Source organism: Hetaerina americana, unplaced genomic scaffold (assembly GCF_022747635.1).
Source record: "Hetaerina americana unplaced genomic scaffold, ioHetAmer1.1.p SCAF_7, whole genome shotgun sequence".
Classification (NCBI taxonomy): Eukaryota; Metazoa; Arthropoda; class Insecta; order Odonata; family Calopterygidae; genus Hetaerina; species Hetaerina americana.
This window is the reverse complement of record NW_027287316.1, coordinates 72,658,851-72,679,011: the sequence shown is the minus strand read 5'-3', so window position 1 is coordinate 72,679,011 and position 20,161 is coordinate 72,658,851. Positions and strand designations below refer to the sequence as shown.

Here is a 20,161-nt window from a genome sequence, read left to right as displayed (position 1 = left end):
GAAGGGGAGAGGTACGCGTGATGCCATTGCAGTAATGAGATTATTAATCGAGAGGAATTTAGAACACAACCAGGAGGTATTTGCCTGTTTCGTAGATTTCGAAAAAGCGTTTGATAGGGTGAATTGGGAAAAACTAATGAGTATATTGCAGAAAATAGGAATAGATTGGAGGGAAAGGAGGCTAATCCGCAACCTGTACATGTCTCAGACTGCTCAGGTGCGGGTGGGAAATGGGGAGTCAGAATGGGCAGTGTTAGGAAGGGGTGTAAGGCAAGGTTGCCCATTATCACCATTGCTGTTCAACCTGTATGCAGAGGAAATGATCAAAGAGGCATGGGAAGGACTCGAGGTAGGAATGAAAGTGGGCGGGGAATTCGTAAAATCAGTTAGGTTTGCTGATGACCAAGCTTTAGTTTGTCAGTCAGCCAAGGGGCTGCAAGCATTGCTTAGTGAATTGGAAATTCAGTGCGACAGGTATGGGATGAGAATCAACATTAGTAAAACAAAGGTTATGCGATTTTCTAGAAAGAAAAAGGCCAAGCTTAACATTAAAATAGGAGGGCAAAAACTAGAGCAGGTAGAACAGTTTACGTATCTCGGTAGTGTTTTGGACCAACACGGTCAAAGTAGTAGGGACGTAAGGAGAAGAATTGCGCTAGGCAAAGAGGCTTTCACAAGGAGGAGGGAGTTGATGAGAGGGACGTTGAGTAAGGATGTTAAGAAAAGACTCGTAAAAACTTTGATATGGAGCGTAGCTATGTACGGCGCGGAAACGTGGTCATTGAAGCAGGAGGATAGACGTAGATTGGAGGCTTTTGAAATGTGGGTGTGGAGAAGAATGGAGAAGGTGAAATGGACAGAGAAGAAAACAAATGAGGAAGTACTTGGTATGGTGGGCGAAGAGAGGGGTTTGTTGGGAGCAATCCTATGGAGGCAGGGAAAGTGGATGAAGGGGGTGTTGACCGGCAGTGGGATGTTGAAGAATGTGATAGAGGGTAGAATGTTGGGCAAAAGAGAAAAGGGAAGGAACAGGATAGGGATGTTGGACGGGATGAAGGGAGGAAGAAAGTACTCAGAGATGAAGAGGGACCTGATATAGAGTAGGATGATGGATTTTTTTGTTTTGTTAGGAATAATAAAATGCCTGTTTGGTAGTTGTGTCCATCCAAAAACCTACCTTAACCGGTAGATTACCTTAAAAAAAAAAAATATATATATATATATATATATATATATATATATATATATATATATATATATATATATTCGCATACACACATATATAAATATATATATTCGTATACATATATATATTCGCATACATTCAAACACGAAATCCCACCATATGGCGAACAAATATAACAAATATTCATTCAGATGGAAATAGATAAAAGGAAAAAGGATAGGAACACATATAACACTTTCCCCACCTCTCCTGTGCTCGTCCTTTATATGTGCTCCTATCCCTTTTCCCAAATGAAATGCCGTGAAACCTTGGTCGCATGACTAATAATACTGTTTTGCTGGGAAATCTGGGTCGCTTCAAATTTCATTTTTCATGTGGATTTGCAAAATTTCATGCTGAAATTATTTATCATAGAATATTTTTAAAACATTTCTCTCTGTGACGATAAAGCTATTAATAATGCTTTATCCACTGTAAAAAATTCAATGGTAACGCGAGCTAAGAATATGAAGGTTGCTAGGATGCGGACCAAATAGTGGAATTTATTAAATTATTGTATCTTCCGATGTCACGGACCAGCGGAAAACCCTACTCGCTTTGGCAGTTTAAGTAGTCCAGTTTCGAGTACCATTTCGTGACATGCTCTTTATTGACGACAATGAGAGAATCAATTTTCATTAATACACATACCACCGGATGCTGCGTATGATAATATAAAAGATTTAAATTCATCTTTTGACTGATATTGTGCAAAATTTGTGATACATTGAACATCAAATACGTAGGTGGTTTCATAGAAGTGATATCTCCTTGAGGAAAGAAAACCTTTGCAAGATCGACATCTTTTGTCCAAGAAAGGAAAAATATTCGTTGAGTAAAATTCAAGTTTCTTGATCCAAGGAAGTATTTTTACATCCCAATTCCCTCTTTCAACGTGAAATTTTATTAGGAATTCCAATCCTGCTCTGAGCTTGAAGAACTGTTGCCTTCACACATGAGTGAAAATCGCTCAGCGAAGAAACTTTCTTACTTAGAATTAACCTCGTTGAATACAATGAGCTGAAAATTCAAATAAAATGAAGGAGACTCCGAACGGAATCTGCAGAAGTTGGGGACAACCGATTCGCCAGATGAGTTAAAGGGACTTGTTTATACAATGGACTCTCCCATTTATGATTCTAGTCCGCGTATTTCGTAGATCAAAGGAGAGCGTTGTGATGAAGAAAATACGCAATAATTACGTGATATAATGTAAAGTTGAGAAAGGAAGGCAGGTCTGTTATAACAGAAGGAGCGAATCACAAAAACGGAGAGGAAAAGTAGCATCGCGGAATTAAATGGCAATTCTGAGAACGAAGATTGAAAATGGGGAGATGGAACCAAGAATGGCAGACGTGTTTAAATTAAAATTCTGAGGCCATTTCCAGAATAACGAGCGGTTGATGATGTTTCCTCGCTTCATGGGAAACAAGATCTCGTGAAAAGGGGCTCATCACATTACATGACATTCCGCATCCCCCTTTTCTTACAATGAGGAAATGCTACAAATATCGAATCCAAGAGTGTAATCTTGTGAGCAAGTTTTTGAACCAGCAAAACAGTTTTGGTTTCCAATAAAAATATATTAATTATCAATTTATTTTTAGATGGAATGAGGAAAATAATTATAGACAAGAAATTGAAACCGAATGACATTTAATATTCTCGTTTTCAAATATTTCGCGCAATAAAAATAAGAAATATTTATTATTTCATGCAATAAAATCGACATCTACATTGATCTGCAAGAAATTGCTGGAGTGCGTGACGGGTGCTGATTCAATAATAGGCATGGAACAGCGAAAATCGAGTTTTTCTTGATTGCTAATTACCAACCAATTTGTAAAATAATTTCACAATGGAGAGTTAAATGGTAAAAAATAGCAATATAATCACCGAAGTAACATATGAACCACTCGTAATTAAGGGGGCGAAATCTAAGCGGCTATGGATAAGAGCTTAAATAAGAGATCTCATTGAGGCAAGAAGGAAATAAAAATCCAAGAAATTAAACTGAATAAAAATTTGCATAATCAAGTCATTTGAGAGAGCAAGAAGGTCAAGGAAGAGTATATAGAAATCTACTGCAAAAAATCAATGACAACTTAAAGAAGGAAAATTGTCTAAGACTGAAGAAGGGACAATTCGGGAAAAGAAAACATAATCCCACAACGTCCGAGATGCTAATGGTATGATACAAATTGAACACGAAGATAAAAAGAAAAGAAGAGATAGTTGCGAAGAACACATAACCTTGAACCTGATGTCTCAAGCACCTAAAATACTTAGCCAGGTAACTTGCCAAAAAAATGAGGGAAATACGAGTGGAGAAGAATAGCTCATGTAAAACCAAATTAGAGACATGAATAGAGAAACAAGAGAAGCTTCAAGGCACTGGTTAAAATAATGATCCATTAAAAAAAGAAATTATACAAGGAATGTACAATATACGAGGACTGTCCAAAACTAAGTAGAATAAATCTGGAGAAAAAATATATTGTATGTAATAATTGTGGCAGGAGGTGAGGGAAATAATGCTTAATAGAGGAAAATGAAAGTTTTCAGTACACCCATTTTAAGATTGAAGTAATGACAATGACGAAGGAGGTATATTATTTTAACTACAGGTACATGCTTACGATTTATAAGAGTGATATGCTTCTCTAGGCATCAGAGATGGACTTCTAGCAAAGAAAGAAAGTTAACATAAACGTTATCTGGTATAATGACAATATGATAGGCTACTTATATTATAAAACTATATAACAATATATAAAATTATAAAACACTTTTTCTCCATAGTCTGACTGCAATATTTCTTTGCCTAGATTTTAGCGTTTTAGACCATTTCGAGGGAGGACCAAATAATCTTGGATAGGGGAACTGTTAGGGCATGGGTAAAAACTATCTTCCAAGTGGTTAAATGTAAGAATATCAATTAATGGTTCATGCCAAACATGTTTTTCCCACTCTACTAATACCATAACCGTTACAATGATTCAATAGATCTAATGATTATACTACTTCTAATTGTATTCTAAAATAAATACGCAAGTCCAAAATATATTTTAAAATTAGCAATTAATTTCAATTTTAAAACACAACGGGATTCTGATGGTCTTCTTAAAACGTCTGCTTAGTTCAATATAGTGAAGTAACGATGAATAAAATTTCATACCTAAAGGCAGGACGAATGGCATTATCTGAATGATTAAAACAGTCAATAAAGAAGCTTTTTCTAATTAATATTTTTGACGAAGAGAATTAAAAGAATAAAAGCCCTCCAAAACGTTCAAACGACATTTTCTAAAGTATTTCAAAATGATAAAAAGATCAACAGAATCATTGGCCAGCTTACGTAAAATATGCAATAAAATATGTTAATATAATGATATTAGAGGAAACAAGGCAAAACAGAGAACAGAGAGGCCAAAATAATTCACCCTTCTTGAGAAAAATATGATAATAACAAAAGCTACACTCAGTAAATCGATGATGAGAGCTGTACCTCCAGTGCGGGAAAACTGTAATTTATTTCCTCCCAGGCAGGCATTCAGAGGCACTTCAGGAGTTTATAATGTTTCTACAAATTATGTAGGTGATTAAATTCATCTAAGTCGCAGGTTTCGCGTTCACAACAATACCAAGGTTAAGAACCTCAAAAATGCTAATGGAAAAAACTAACAGCCATCTGGTGATTCGCCAACACAATGCATTCAACCACAATTACCCAAATGAAGAGTGGTGCTCTTACACCCCTTCACACACGCGTCCGTGATAGTTCGCGGGGATGTAAATGGAGCACAATTCGTGTAGGTATTTCGAGCTGGTTCTTTTCGATGACTTCGATTGATCGTTTCCTGCCGAATAAATGGCTGTTACGCAAGAGGGAGGAGGCAAAGGGTGAAGAGTTGGGTGGAAGTAGGCGGACGGTGGGCGGGAGGCAATGTTTTTGCAAGGCAGACAAAGGATGACCGGATAGGGGGAAGGGGAAGCGGAGGGATGAGGTTCAGATCGGTCACTTGTGCGGACAAACTGTTTGTCCTCCCTCTCGCCTCCACCCCAATACCTCCCACACCTCTGCGCCACGCCTTTCCGCAACCCTTAGAGGGATGGGAATGAGGCACACCAAACGGCACTGAAGGCCTCGAGGCACCCACACTCCCGAGTGCGGTGGCTCTCCATCTCTCCCGGAACTCGTCCGGGCCCGAGAGAGAGAGAGAAAAAAAAACAGGATGCGTGGGGTTAGGAAGAGGAGGAAGAGAGTAGGGCGTTACGGGTCAAAGGTCATCACACCCGCGTGAGGAGACCAGACCGAGCTAATATCAGAACTGAGTTGGGTGTGGAGATGAGGGAGAGAGAGAAAGGAATAGGATTCCCACGCCCTCTTTGCCCGACACAATTCGAGGCTGTTTTCAGCACGCACGAGCCAACGGGGGCAAGGAGGAGGCAAGTTAATTCCCTCCACCCCGGCCTATTCTCTCCTACTTCTGCGACAGCGCATCCCGGCCTCCACGAGGGTCCATTCACGTCCCACTCCCTCGCATGGGTGATCGTAGGTAGGCGCGCGCGTAATTTAGCCGCGGAGAGCCAATGACGAGGAAACATTCCGTCGGAGGTAGTCGCTGGGTGCTGGAGGGTTGGATACGGGACTAGAATACCTCATTCATCTGCATAGCATCTCCCATCTCCCTCGTCGAGTGGAACGCACATGCTTCGATGGAGAGTCCCGGTGGGAAATAAACGGGGTGCGCGAAATAAATTTCCATGGCACGTTTGGTTTGTCAGAGTGACGTTTCTTTCGATCTGCCATAACGTGGAAATGAAAACAGTCTCTTTATTTTGGTAATGTGAACTGTATTATGTTTTGATTGGCATAGTTGATTCTGCGAGCGTGCCTCTTTCGTTTGGCTTCCTGCGTGAATACACTTTGGTGCGTTTGAGGCCACCGAGCCCGTTTCAACGAATGTGAAGTAAATTCGATAAAATTTGGTTTCTGGGAGAAGAGAAGTGCAAGGAAGGGAAAGGTCGAGTTCCAAATCTATTCTAATTCCCCTAAGGGCTGCGATTGAAAATTGTTTGTAATCCGTTGCCTTTCAAAAAATTGTTGTTTATTGTCATTAGATCTCCAATATGAACTATTTTATTGTTTTTTAGTCCCAGAAACATTCATTGAACCGGCGTGTAACTTATTGTAACATCGATTCCTACTAAATCGCATGCCAAATGGATTCAACTCCATCGTTCCCACAAGCCCAAACAACTTATCGACGTTGCTGTTTTGTTAGGAACGCTGAAAATAGCCAAATCAATCTCGAGCATTAGATAAATTATCAATTGTTAACCACATTTTTAATAAATAGATCAACTAATTAGCTGTGTTTCAATACCTGGGGCAATCAATAAATTACTTTCACAACTATTTACACAGTATATGCGTTCATGATCCACAGTAGTTGTTTATTATACACAGTATATTTCGTCGGATTAATCGAACTCACTTTGGGGCAACTTAAAATGGCGACTACTTCAATCAAGTATTGAACTCTGCCTTGGTCGATTGGTTACTCAAAAAGTGGCGAATAGCATATACGTCAAAATCGAACTTCCGAATGCACTCCTATGCGAGTCATCCGTGCGCTCAATATATTTTTGTCTTAACCCTATCAATCTATTGATACTTCATCGCCGAATACCGTCAATTGCATGCGCATTCAAATAGTTTGAGAGCATTTTCTGTCGATATTCCAAAATTCTATGCATGCACTTTACCTGAGGTGCTGTATGTGTTTTTTTTCTGCTTCCACTCTGATAAATGAGAGTACTCGCTTGATTGATGGATCAACCAAAAGAATGATATAACCGAGAATTTTCCAGCATGAGACCTATTTTCTTTCTAATTTCCTTGATAAGGTTACGCCGCAGTGCCCATCACAAACTATTAATCCCACCCACCTTCTATGTAGATATTTTTCCAAAAATATGCATATTAAAAGTCCACGGTTCAGCAGGGTCAGTCCAAAACTACGGTCACCTAGCCCGCGTCCGTCAGTGTTTGCTAGCGAGCTATGTGGCCGAATAACTGGGCTCGGGCTGTGCGGGCTGTTATCTCAGCTAAACTGCCTGCGGCTGAACTGGATTAGGACGATCCGTGTTTACCTGATGCTGCAGACCTGACCCAGATGAGTCACAACTTGGTATACTTTTTTACACATGGTACTAAAACTGTCTCTCATTTATTCCATCCTTATCGGTTGAAATGGAAATGCATGCAAACCGATTAAATTACTAAATCTTCAGCTTTGGTTCTGTGAGGATAGTTTTGAGATAGAAAATATAATATTTTACAAGCAATATTACCGCGAATAAAATGAAATGCTCAAGGTATTTTTTAATGGTTAAAAAGCATACTTCCCATAATGTTAAGGCATTTACAATGTGATATTTTAGTAGTCACGACTTGTGGTCTAGTTCCCAACTTAGCATTATCTAATGAATTTCACAAAGGTCAAGAGTTTATTTTGCAATTCGAATCGCCCGCGTTGAACCAGTATTAAAACGAACCGCCTACCACCACTTTTCTGAGTCTATAGCCCAGAAAAGAGATGCTCTTCGATCCATGCGAGGTGACAAAAATTCACTTCAGTCAGGTGGTGTAATCCTTAGAAGAAGGCTTCCTTTAACTATTTCGAGTAGATAAAAAAATAGAAATGTATCTTAGCCATCAAAATTCCACTCGCAGAGCTAACTTCCTACAAGCACGTGAGCTTTCCATTTAACTTTTCATAGAAATGAAACTGAAGAACTCGTCGATCGAAATCGGCCACTAATTACTTGCAGGTTAACATGCATTATGCTTCTTTGCTGAGTGTTAATGTCAGAGAGGGGTTGGACAACATAGGTATATCATCACACATGAAATCATTAACCAGACCGATAAGGGGGATCAAGATGGTGCGGGGGCTAACGTACTGGCTTCCCACCCTGAGGGCGCGGGATCAAATCCCGGCGGTGTTGAATATTTTTCAGAGGTATCTCGATCCCTACTTGAGGTGCTTTGTGGAGGGCACTTTGAGTAAGTACGCCGTCCGTCGGATGGTACGTTGAACTGCGGACCCCTTGGCGCCTTTCGTAAAGAGTAGGCTAATGTCGACGGCGGGTTTCTCTCCACACTTCATCCTTTCCTGTCCATCCCCTATGCCGCAAATGACCTCAGCAGTCGGTCGCCTCCCCTCAAAACTACTACTACCAGACCGATAAGGAAACAGCATCATCAATCAGTGGAGAAAATAATGAGTGAGGAAAGAAAGGTGAGTAATACAAAATAAAAAAATAGAAAATATCAACAAAAAAAAGATATCAACAGCCGGAAAGAAAACAATCAGAAAAGTAAATAAGAAAATAACAAGGAAACGATGAATTACGTACGATTACGTATAAAGATAGATGAGAAAAGTAAATGGAAAAAGTAAACAGGGAGTTAAATTAGATGGTAGTTAAAAGAGTTAAATAATATAATGAGAAATGGAATCAATAAGGGTGAAAAAGCTTGAAAGAAGACTTAGTGCATTGTAATAGAGAGTTTCCGAGAGAATAGTGAATTCCAAGCACGTTAACGAAATATAAAATTGTGATTCACAGGAAGAAGTTGTAGAGGAGAGTTTGTCTAAGGAGAAGGAGGAGGTAACAGTAAATCAACAATCATCTAGTTTAATAAAAGAAATGCGGAAATCGTGGGAAAGAGTTGCATCATACATTAAGAGGAATCACCCTAATATGGCAATTGTTACGCGCGCTATGAATTTACATAATCATGTACGATGATAATGCTGTACCGCATATTCGCAAAATTTTGAAGAGTCGGCAAAAACAAATGCATCTAATCAGTCTTCCAGTAAAAAAGTATTAGGCATGTATCACAAATAATAAACTAATTAGTTTAATTCATTGTTTCCCACAAATCTAATTTGTATTACCGGTTCGTACATTTTGCAATAGAGGAAGAGATGCAGACTATAATTCTCTGTTGCATCGTATATGAGAAGTCTCACCCTAAAGAGACTGCTTGTGCGCGCTAAAAATTTATGCAATGATAATACTAAGTCGATTTTTTTTAAATACAAGAGTCGGAAAAAACAAGTCTCTTTACAGGTTTCTAGTAAAAATGAATTATAAATTTATAAGAAATATATTAAACCAATTATTTTGATTCTTTTTTTTGTTTTCTACGAATCATATTCCCGCATTCCCAGGGATTTCATTCCGCGATAGAAGAAAAGTTGAACTTGAGTCACGATCCTAAATAATGTATAAATAATTTTCTTTGAACAAACATCGCACAAAGTTTTTTTTCGGTATGGAACGCATCATCGTATTTCACAATACTTTATATGGAAAAAAGTGATTCACCAAACGAGTGTTTCGTTTTACAGAAAAGGTCGCGGAAAGATAATGCTCGTAAAACGAGGTTCCACTGTCTGTGTATGTGTATAAATATATATTTATACATATATATTTATATAAACCATAAACACAGTAATCAACCCCAAGGTCGGTTTGGTAGGTGATGGTAGAGTTCACCCGGTACTAAGCCCGACGGCGTGTGAAATTCACACATTGGGGAAGGGGGGCCAGTTCCTTTCCCTGTGCCGGTTACTATATATGTATGTATATATATATATATATATATATATATATATATATATATATATATATATATATATATATATATATATATATATATACATATATAGCCAAGGGGCTGCAAGCATTGCTTAGTGAATTGGAAATTCAGTGCGACAGGTATGGGATGAGAATCAATATTAATAAAACAAAGGTTATGCGATTTTCTAGAAAGAAAAAGGCCAAGCTTAACATTAAAATAGGAGGGCAAAAGCTAGAGCAGGTAGAACAGTTTACGTATCTCGGCAGTGTTTTGGACCAACACGGTCAAAGTAGCAGGGACGTAAGGAGAAGAATTGCGCTAGGCAAAGAGGCTTTCACGAGGAGGAGGGAGTTGATGACAGGGACTTTGAGTAAGGATGTTAAGAAAAGACTCGTAAAAACTTTGATATGGAGCGTAGCTATGTACGGAGCGGAAACGTGGTCATTGAAGCAGGAGGATAGACGTAGATTGGAGGCTTTTGAAATGTGGGTGTGGAGAAGAATGGAGAAGGTGAAATGGACAGAGAAGAAAACAAATGAGGAAGTACTTGGTATGGTTGGCGAAGAGAGGGGTTTGTTGGGAGCAATCCTATGGAGGCAGGAAAAGTGGATGAAGGGGGTGTTGACCGGCAGTGGGATGTTGAAGAATGTGATAGAGGGTAGAATGTTGGGCAAAAGAGGAAAGGGAAGGAACAGGATAGGGTTGTTGGACGGGATGAAGGGAGGAAGGAAGTACTCAGAGATGAAGAGGGACCTGATATAGAGTAGGATGATTGATTTTGTGTTTTGTTAGGAGTAATAAAATATTTGTTTGGTAGTTGTGTCAGTCCGAAAACCTACCTTAACCGGTAGATTACTTAAAAAAAAATATATATATACATATATAGTATATCTGTATATATGAGTATTTATTCGCCGTTTGGCGGGATTTCGTGTTTGAATGTATATATATATATATATATATATATATATATATATATATATATATATATATATATATATATATATATCTGTATATATGAGTATTTATTCGCCGTTTGGCGGGATTTCGTGTTTGAATGTGTGTATATATATATATATATATATATATATATATATATATATATATATATATATATATATATATGTATATATATTTGAATGTATGTATATATATATATATATATATATATATATATATATATATATATATATATATATATACATTCAAACACGAAATCCCGCCAAACGGCGAATAAATACTCATATATACAGAAACAGATATAAGGAAAAGGGATAGGAACACATATAAAGGACGAACACAATAAAGGTGGGGAAGGCGGAATCGAACGGATCACAAGAGTAAAAATATTTCCTTGACCGGGACTCGAACCTCGGATCTTTCCACTTGCCGGGCGGATGCTCTTAACCACTTGAGCTATCGAGGAAACGTAATTTACCCTGAGATCCGTGGGTCTAATATGTCGCCAAGCGCCCCGATTCTTTAGCCAAGAGATGGCGTCAGGGATTCACCCACCAAAGGAGAAATAGACAATACACAAGAGGAAAGGACAGTGGTTTAGAATTCATACAACATCATACAGGAAAGGAACAGTGCGTTTCGTGGCACGCATAGCCAGAAGAAAGAGATTAGCCACATTGGCCAAATACACATTCAAACACGAAATCCCGCCAAACGGCGAATAAATACTCATATATACAGAAACAGATATAAGGAAAAGGGATAGGAACACATATAAAGGACGAACACAATAAAGGTGGGGAAGGCGGAATCGAACGGATCATCTCTTTCTTCTGGCTATGCGTGCCACGAAACGCACTGTTCCTTTCCTGTATGATGTTGTATGAATTCTAAACCACTGGCCTTTCCTCTTGTGTATTGTCTATTTCTCCTTTGGTGGGTGAATCCCTGACGCCATCTCTTGGCTAAAGAATCGGGGCGCTTGGCGACATATTAGACCCACGGATCTCAGGGTAAATTACGTTTCCTCGATAGCTCAAGTGGTTAAGAGCATCCGCCCGGCAAGTGGAAAGATCCGAGGTTCGAGTCCCGGTCAAGGAAATATTTTTACTCTTGTGATCCGTTCGATTCCGCCTTCCCCACCTTTATTGTGTTCGTCCTTTATATGTGTTCCTATCCCTTTTCCCTATATATATATATATATATATATATATATATATATATATATATATATATATATGGATATATATATGTAGAAATATATTATATATATATATGTATAAAAAACAATTTTTATATATATTTATATATATGTATATATATATATACACGCACACCAACAGAAAACAAGCCAATCAACAAAACCATCAGAGACTTGAAAATGCAACCCTATTAACATAATAGTACGTTATTTTGCATATGCTGTAGGATAGTAAAGATTAATTAGGGGTGCTCGGAATTTTCTTGAATCTGTCTCCTTTTACGCAGAAGAATAGCAATAAAAGGTTTTTCCCGTTTGATTGCTATTATTAATTGACTTTTTCCACTCTTCCTCTTTACTGTTACAATTGCTCATTCAAAAAAGCAGCAAATGGGCACTGTTCTGTATGCATTGCACGATGAACTAATACAGCCACTGGCTCACTTCAAGAAATCTCTGCAAACTGCTCTCTCTCTCTGCTAACTCTCTGTTACATTTGTGGACGCAGTAGTTGCCCTTAATCAATGATTAAGTTCGTGCAGTGGTCGGTAAACATGATCTTAGAGAGTAAACCTACACACTGAGAAACCTCACCGCTGTCGAGAAATGAGACAGTAAGAGAATTCTTCCATGAAGCTATTGGTACCTTAAATTGCTTTAAAAAAATTGAAAATACCCATAAAAACTCAACTTCCACGTCAGTATATTGTTCCAAATTTGGAGCGTAGACATACCTTGCAAACGGATATTTTTTTTAACTAGTGTTCTTTATGTCAAAGGTAATTACTCAGTTAAATATAACAATTTTATTTCCATAAAAAAGTATAAGTTCTTGAAATTTCCGAAATACAAAAACATCTCTAAGAGTTCTCTTAGTTTTGAAAGGACTTTATCACATTGGTTCCCATAGTTTAGAAATCCTTAAAAGGTGTCAAAAAAAATCTTAAAATTACATCTTCATACAAAATCTTACGATGCAAAAACTACACTAAATCTGGCAAAAAATCTTAACTACGACATAGGATGCATGCACTTCAGAGATCGCCTCTGCTGATGCTTCTTTCCCGCCTAGTTTTATATTAGACGCAGAACTGAGTCAATATGGCACATCACCTTATACCGTTAAATGTCGCCTGGTATTTGTAAATTTTATAATAATTACCTCAAGATGTTCGATTGAGGAAAATCTACGACTTTATTCAAAACATATTCAAAAGTCATGACAATTGACTTTAAAATATACATACAAAGAGGAAATATTCATGAAGTTATTTTAAAATATATAAATATCCACTATAAGTGAGCAAATGTTTTCACCGGAAACTATAAGGTGAACATTTTTTAAGCGTTTTTTTATGCGTAAAAGGCGTAAGGAAAGCTGTTATTGTGTTTGTGGACTCTAATATAGTATTCAAAGATTACGAATTCTTTAATTCTTCTGTATAACTTTCAATTATCGGTAAAACCTGGTGAAATTTTAAGAATACTAAACTTGTTCTTGTCAGAAATGCAGTTTTTTCTGAAAGATTAAACAATCCACATATATTAATATGGAGTCCGATTTGTGTGGGTAGGTACAGTTATACATACATTTTCATGTATTATTATCTGGTGACAACCGCTTGACTCGGGTCTATGATATTTGAGGTTACAATCAGCCATCAAACCTTTGGTACCACACTTAACTCTACTAAAATTTAAATTTAATGAACAAGGTGATCATTAAAAATTTTTCTAAGGACCAAACGAACAATATCTAGACTCTTCTAAGGTTAAGAACTAATTTTTAAGATGGGTACATAGTCTCTCTTAGGGACAACATTTCGCAAGGTATGCGAATAAACTTATGAGTTTGGGTCATTCTACCTTTCAATTTGAATGGCTCTCTATAAGGATTAAGGATTAAAAATGTAACCCTTGGGAAAAAATAGGGATTTATTAATAATTTGATGAAAATTATTTTGAACCAATAAAGAACTAATGCAAACAACATCATTTAACAATTTTTTGGTGGACCAAGAGGTTAAAAATTAAAAATAACGGTACACGTCCATAAAAATTGTTTATTTTGTAACCTAAACCTGGAAAATAGCATAGCCCTAATTTTTGTTAACATTTCCATTAGATTATTTCAGTCATTAGCTTTATCCACAAAAATTCCCGGTGTAAAGTTCCAGTGTTTTCTGTATTTCAATGCTTTATAGAAAAGTTATCCTTAGTATTCCCTAGTGATTTAACAAACTTGACGGACTTAAGAACCCGGCTATCACATTCTCCAATCGTATCTCATTGAAATGACAACCCTTCCTGAGGAGTTACAGGGCACAATGATGCTGGCAATAACTCATTTTACGATGCTAAAGATGGCTATATATGAAAGGTCAGCAAATCTTTGAGAAATGTTCTTGCTTTTCGGAGAATACAGTTAATTACTTTGTCCCCGCATACTCTTGTCCAAATTAAGGATGAAAATTCAGTTCAATTACGCTGAGCAATTTGGGTGATTTTCATGTATTCGCTCACATGGTTTCTACGCGCGAACGTAGAAACATTTTCGAACAAACAACTTTGCGATTCATCTATTTTTTATGTTCCTTTATTTTCAAGGAGAGAAAGAGAGAGAGGGTGGAGACGGGTGCATTAACCGAAATTGCTATTTACTCATAGTCCCGTCACCGCCAATTGTATCCTCCGATGGAAGGGTCCCATTCTATTTTCTGAAATCCGCGTCGCGAAAATTTTCAGGACTCTCGACGGTTACCCTCGGGTGAGGAGGTAGTGAAGATTCAAACTTACTCCTAGTCCGTCCGATGCCTCTGCGATTCGTTTACGGCTCCCATAAAAGCGTAGTAAAGCGCCAACGTCGGACGACAGGGTTAAGGGGGAAGAATATGGGGGAGTTCACCTCTCTCTACCCTCCGCAATCTCTCTCCTTCGCTTCACGTGCACACCTACACATACACCTGCGTACTCGGTCCACCCCCATCTCTATCTCGACTCTCCTGACCGCTCTCGATCCCCTGAAGGGGAGCTGGTCGCGGCAGAGGGGGGACGAATGACCCTTCTCCTTCCCTTCCGAATAGCGAAGAGGAGGGGGTCAGAAAGCTGCCCACCCCCGTATATCCACTCTCTGCCCTCACCACCGCTCCTCGCGATCCCTCATCAATGCTAATGGATGTGGAAGGGTATGGAAAGGATGTCACTTGGGCACAGGGTGGAGGAAGAGAAGGAGGATCGGTGGGGTGACTGCGACGTTGGTCGAATTTTCCCTCTCCTATTTCACCCTTCACCCCCTTGAAATGGAAACCCACTCCTCTGACGGGTAGAGAGTATCTGATTACCATAGAAACTGCCCGTGACGCTCCCAGTTGACTCTGGGCCACTAACCGCCACCCTCATACATCCTCCCTCCCTCCGCCTAACATACCCACCCACACACACACACCCTCTATCTACCTGCCTCCCATTCCGAACGCTTTTAAACCCTCACAACAAGTATCGGGATGGATACTCTCTGAGTGGACGGTGGGATTCCCTTTATTTTTTCTTCTCTTTACGTAATTCTTAGGTTTGGGGAAGAGTTTTCGCATTTTCATTGTTTTGATAGTCATGCTGAAACAAATAATCTCATCAAAATTCCGTGATATATTACGTCAAAAGAATCAGATTCGAAATTCCGGATATAAATAATTTCGCGTTCGTGCTTGGAAAATTGATTTGATAGATAGAGGGGCAAAAAAAGGTGACCACAATAGCTAAGGGATTTCTTTTGATAGTTAATGATGATTATGGTTAAAATAGGTCAAGCAAATCCACATTTTTGTGTACTCATCTTTTGTTAATCTACTCATTTCTTTTGTTTCGTGAAATTAGAAGTAATTTAATTTGTAGATGCCGCGAGGACTGAGGTCATTTCCACTTTACTGGGTCTATATTAATAAAAAGAAATAAAATGACAAGATGTAGAAAATGCTAAGTCCTTTTAAACCATATGTTAATGCTTATCGCTTTATTTTCAGTAAAAAGTACGTATTACGCGAGCCAGAATAGGTCGGCTTCCTTTTAAAAACAAAATTACTAAGGATATGGCTTCAGGGTTATCAAAATGAATGATGTTAAGGTCTCCCCTAATATTTTGAAATCTGCGCAGTGCCTCGCACCATTTTAAATGTCGTCAAAGGGTGGCCTATGGTCAGGAGGGCATCACAGAACTCATATCACGGTTCGACTTTTTCTTCTGGGAAGAAATACGATTGAGTTAGAATCTCCTGATGGATGTCTAAGACGATATTTCGAGTTTTACAGCCCGAAGATTAATATTATTTAGATCATGACGGATAGTTATGCTCCACTAAGCAACCGATATACTCTTTAGCTTAGTTCTAACGTATTGCACCGGTACGGATTGTAACTGCAAATACGAAACTTATTTAGTGCTTCTTTTGCCACTGTATCGGTCATTTAATTTCCTGATATTCTAACTAGTTCTGAAACCAGAAGGAATATTACAGCATTCCGAGTTTAAGAGAGTTGACAATCTCCTGGATGATAGATTTTAACGTGAAAATATCTATCAATGAATTTTAATCCACTAAAGTAACCCTTGCAGATGAGAAAGCATTAGTAATCGCAGTGAATTTCGCAAATGGCAGGTTTAATCACAAATAGCTCAGCTGAAAACTTGCTACCGAGAGGATGCATCTTAACTCGAATAGTACTGTAATAGGATCATATTTAATCGCACGCAGCATCACCTGTCGATTTTCAACCGCCCGTGTAGATTTCAGTCGCATTAAGGTGCCAACTCTACAGCTCGTTAAATCTTTGATGGTACTCCGCCGAAGTTGTGATGATTTTCCGTACCAAAGCAATTCAAATTGGCTGTCCAGATGGGAAATTTTCCATGGCGGACGCCTGGTGTATCCTTCGTGTATAATTATCGGCAATAGAATATCAGCTCTCAACATAAAATCATTTAAACAAATCCCATGTGGCTTCATAAGCCTTCGGTGTCTCTGAAACAAATCTAAAAACCGTTATTTAAAAATGGTATTAAAACTACGGGAAGAAGAAATAGATTAAACCTTCACCGCATAAATACACAAGAATATTCCTTCGGGTATCCGAAGATAGCTTAAAAGATTTCGGATACCGTACTGAGTATTGACGTAATAAACCCTAAAATATGAGTGTCTCTCCGAAAAACGTAATTGTCAAAATCAAGTTTTGACCGAACCGTAGATATGTAGTGTCAGCATCAAGGTACGATCAGTACCCCGTACAAAGTGATTGAGGTAGTTTTCGGATAGACCCATTTTCCCTCAAAGTTTGCATGTGTCCACCAAGTGAGCCATCGGTCGAAGGCTAATCCCAGGTATGCCACAGACTCGACGAACGGCACGAGATCTCTGCCTAAAAATCTGTGATCTCTACCTTATAGGGCTGTGCATACATCATCGCAATCTTTTAAAATGTTTCCATTGAGTTTTTCTTCTTAAAACCGAAACCACGATTTCCTTGACCATTCCATCAGTCTATGGTCAGTCATCAGAGCCGTCACTTCTTTTTAATTTTTTTCCAAAAATTTGATGAGTGCACTGAGTTGAACTTTGCCATTTCATACGTCAGCCGTGTTTGATTTGATCGGTTGTCATTCAGGCTATTGATAAGGTTCTTGATTGACGCAAACTACGCTACTACTATGCCCTAATATACCAAAAGATATCCTTAGACACATATAATTTTTATGTGGTCCCATGGTGTAACGGTTAGCACTCTGGACTCTGAATCCAGCGATCCGAGTTCAAATCTCGGTGGGACCTGGTATTTTTTTCTTATGGCCGTTCGCCATTTTTATTTCATATAATATAATCATTTTTAGGAAACAGCAATGGACAAGATTTTTTCAACTCGACGAACGGTAGGAGATTACCTAAATGTATAGAGTCCTGAGAGTAGATTCCATGCAATCTTATAAAGTGCATTAGAGAACCAAAATCGCGTTCTCTTTGACCAATTCAACTCAAAACACCTGAGGTTGCCCCATCCCTGCGCCTAAGCTGAAAATGCAAGGAGCGTGGTACTTCATACGAATCTGTGTTATCTTGAATGTATTGCTCTGCTAAGGCATTGTTAATGCTTACTCTAAACACCTGGTTTATTAAAAGAGGGTACATAAAAACTACCAGTTGTCTTTAAAATCCCACACCGCTAGTTTTTCTAAAATCTTGCGCCACGAAACTCGGTCACTTGCTTTCTCAATATCAAAGAATACGGCCACATCTTGACGTAATAAAAGTTATTCCTGAATTAAGTTGTCGAATTCTAGAAAAAGATGGTCAGCTATGAACATACTGTGCAGAAATCCGCACTGAATGTCGCAGAAAAGGTTCCGCTCATTCATAAACCAATAAAGTCGATGGCTCACTCTCCTGTTCATCACCTTGCATAGTGTGTTCGCCAGGAAGATTTGGCGATAGTTCCAAAGGGGATCAGTTCCATCCTTTCCCGGCTTGGGGAGAGGAACAACTACGGACTCACCCCAAGCGTCAGTGAAATGCCTTCTGACCATACTTGGCTAATCGTTCTTAGCACACCCAATAAGACGGACTGTTGGGAATTTTTAATGAGAGCTCAATGGACCTGGTCTGCTCCTGAACTGGCGTCCTTGGTATCTCCGATAGGCGCTTGCAACTCCGACGGAGAGTTTTCATTGTAAGAAGTAGTGGGGGCTCGTTTAGCGCAATCGACGTGCATCCTTCGGCGCTATGTTTCCTAACTACGATGCTTGAGTCGTGGTTCCTAAATTACAACTATGCCCTCGTAATATGTAAAAATATCAATGAAAATATAGCATCAAGCACTTCTTATCTACGATCGTTTAATATTTCATAAATCTGAAATTTATTTTCCAACTATTACAATAAATTTTAAGTAAGCCTAAATCAGTAGTTTACACGTACTATCAATTAATACCCGACACAAAGGAAAAATTTATTTTATATTTCTAATAATTTTATCAATAACCTCCGTTTCTCTATGTATATATATATATATATATAGAGAGAGAGAGAAATATATATATATATACATAGAGAAATATATATATATATATATATATATATATATATATATATATATATATATATATATATATTCAATTGTAGAAGGCCTCTGAGAGGGCCGAAAGCTCGAACAATTTACCGTGTGAGTGTTCTTTTAAATGTTGCTATTCTTTTCTATTTGTGTTATATTGTGTCAGCCCATTATATATATATATATATATATTCTTGAAAGATAAACTTATATTTATTGGCCTAAGTACCAATAAGAAAATGCAATCATGCTACAAAATAACGGCATTTGATTACACCTACCAATTTACTCAATTTCTCTGGGTATTCCGAAGCCCACTACTCTTTTTATATCAAAAGACACACTGAATTATGAAAGCCATCTCCAAGTCACCCGAGCTGGGAAATAAAATAAAAACTTTTCTTTCATATTTTAATGGATTTAAGGAAATAATCATATCAGCATTCCTGAAGTAAAGAGATTATAAATGGTGCTCTTATTAAATGGTACTAATGGGGCCAGCGAGGAATCTTTAGGGAGGTCTTCGAATTATTTGATAAAACGAATGGTTAAGAGGGAAAAAATCAAAACGCGAAGTTTTCTTATTTTATATCATTTTTCTCAACTCATGGAATCTTATGAAAACATTAAAATTTGATTTTTATGCTTTTTCAAATTCCATTAATGTGCTCACAAAAGTCACATATCAACTTGAATAGTCTGAAGACAGTTTCTGACAATGAAGAGGCGTCATGCCTATAGTACTTCACTCATTGACGTTCTATTAAGGCAACAGCTTCAAAGAGTTTTTGTGTTTTAATTTTAGAGTTAAGTTAAAAAGTCTCGCGTATAAGAATTGTATTGAAATGTTCCACGGGCTTTATATTTATTGACTTTAGGTTTTTGTTGCGCCATCCGTTGGTTTGAAGTCACCAAATAAATGGCTAATGTTTTCAAAAATCCGTAACTGGAGAATATAAGCTCATAAAATGTTATGCTAGATATTATTTACGCATTTCAATTTTTTAATTGTAAA

At 38.0% G+C, this 20,161-nt stretch overlaps 1 non-coding gene across 1 annotated transcript; it reads left to right on the top strand.

Moving 5' to 3' along the window:
* The first annotated feature begins 17,801 nt into the window (after positions 1–17,801).
* TRNAQ-CUG (transfer RNA glutamine (anticodon CUG)) lies at positions 17,802–17,873 on the top strand. The gene has a single exon. It is a non-coding gene; the product is annotated as a tRNA-Gln (tRNA).
* The last annotated feature ends 2,288 nt before the right edge of the window (positions 17,874–20,161 follow it).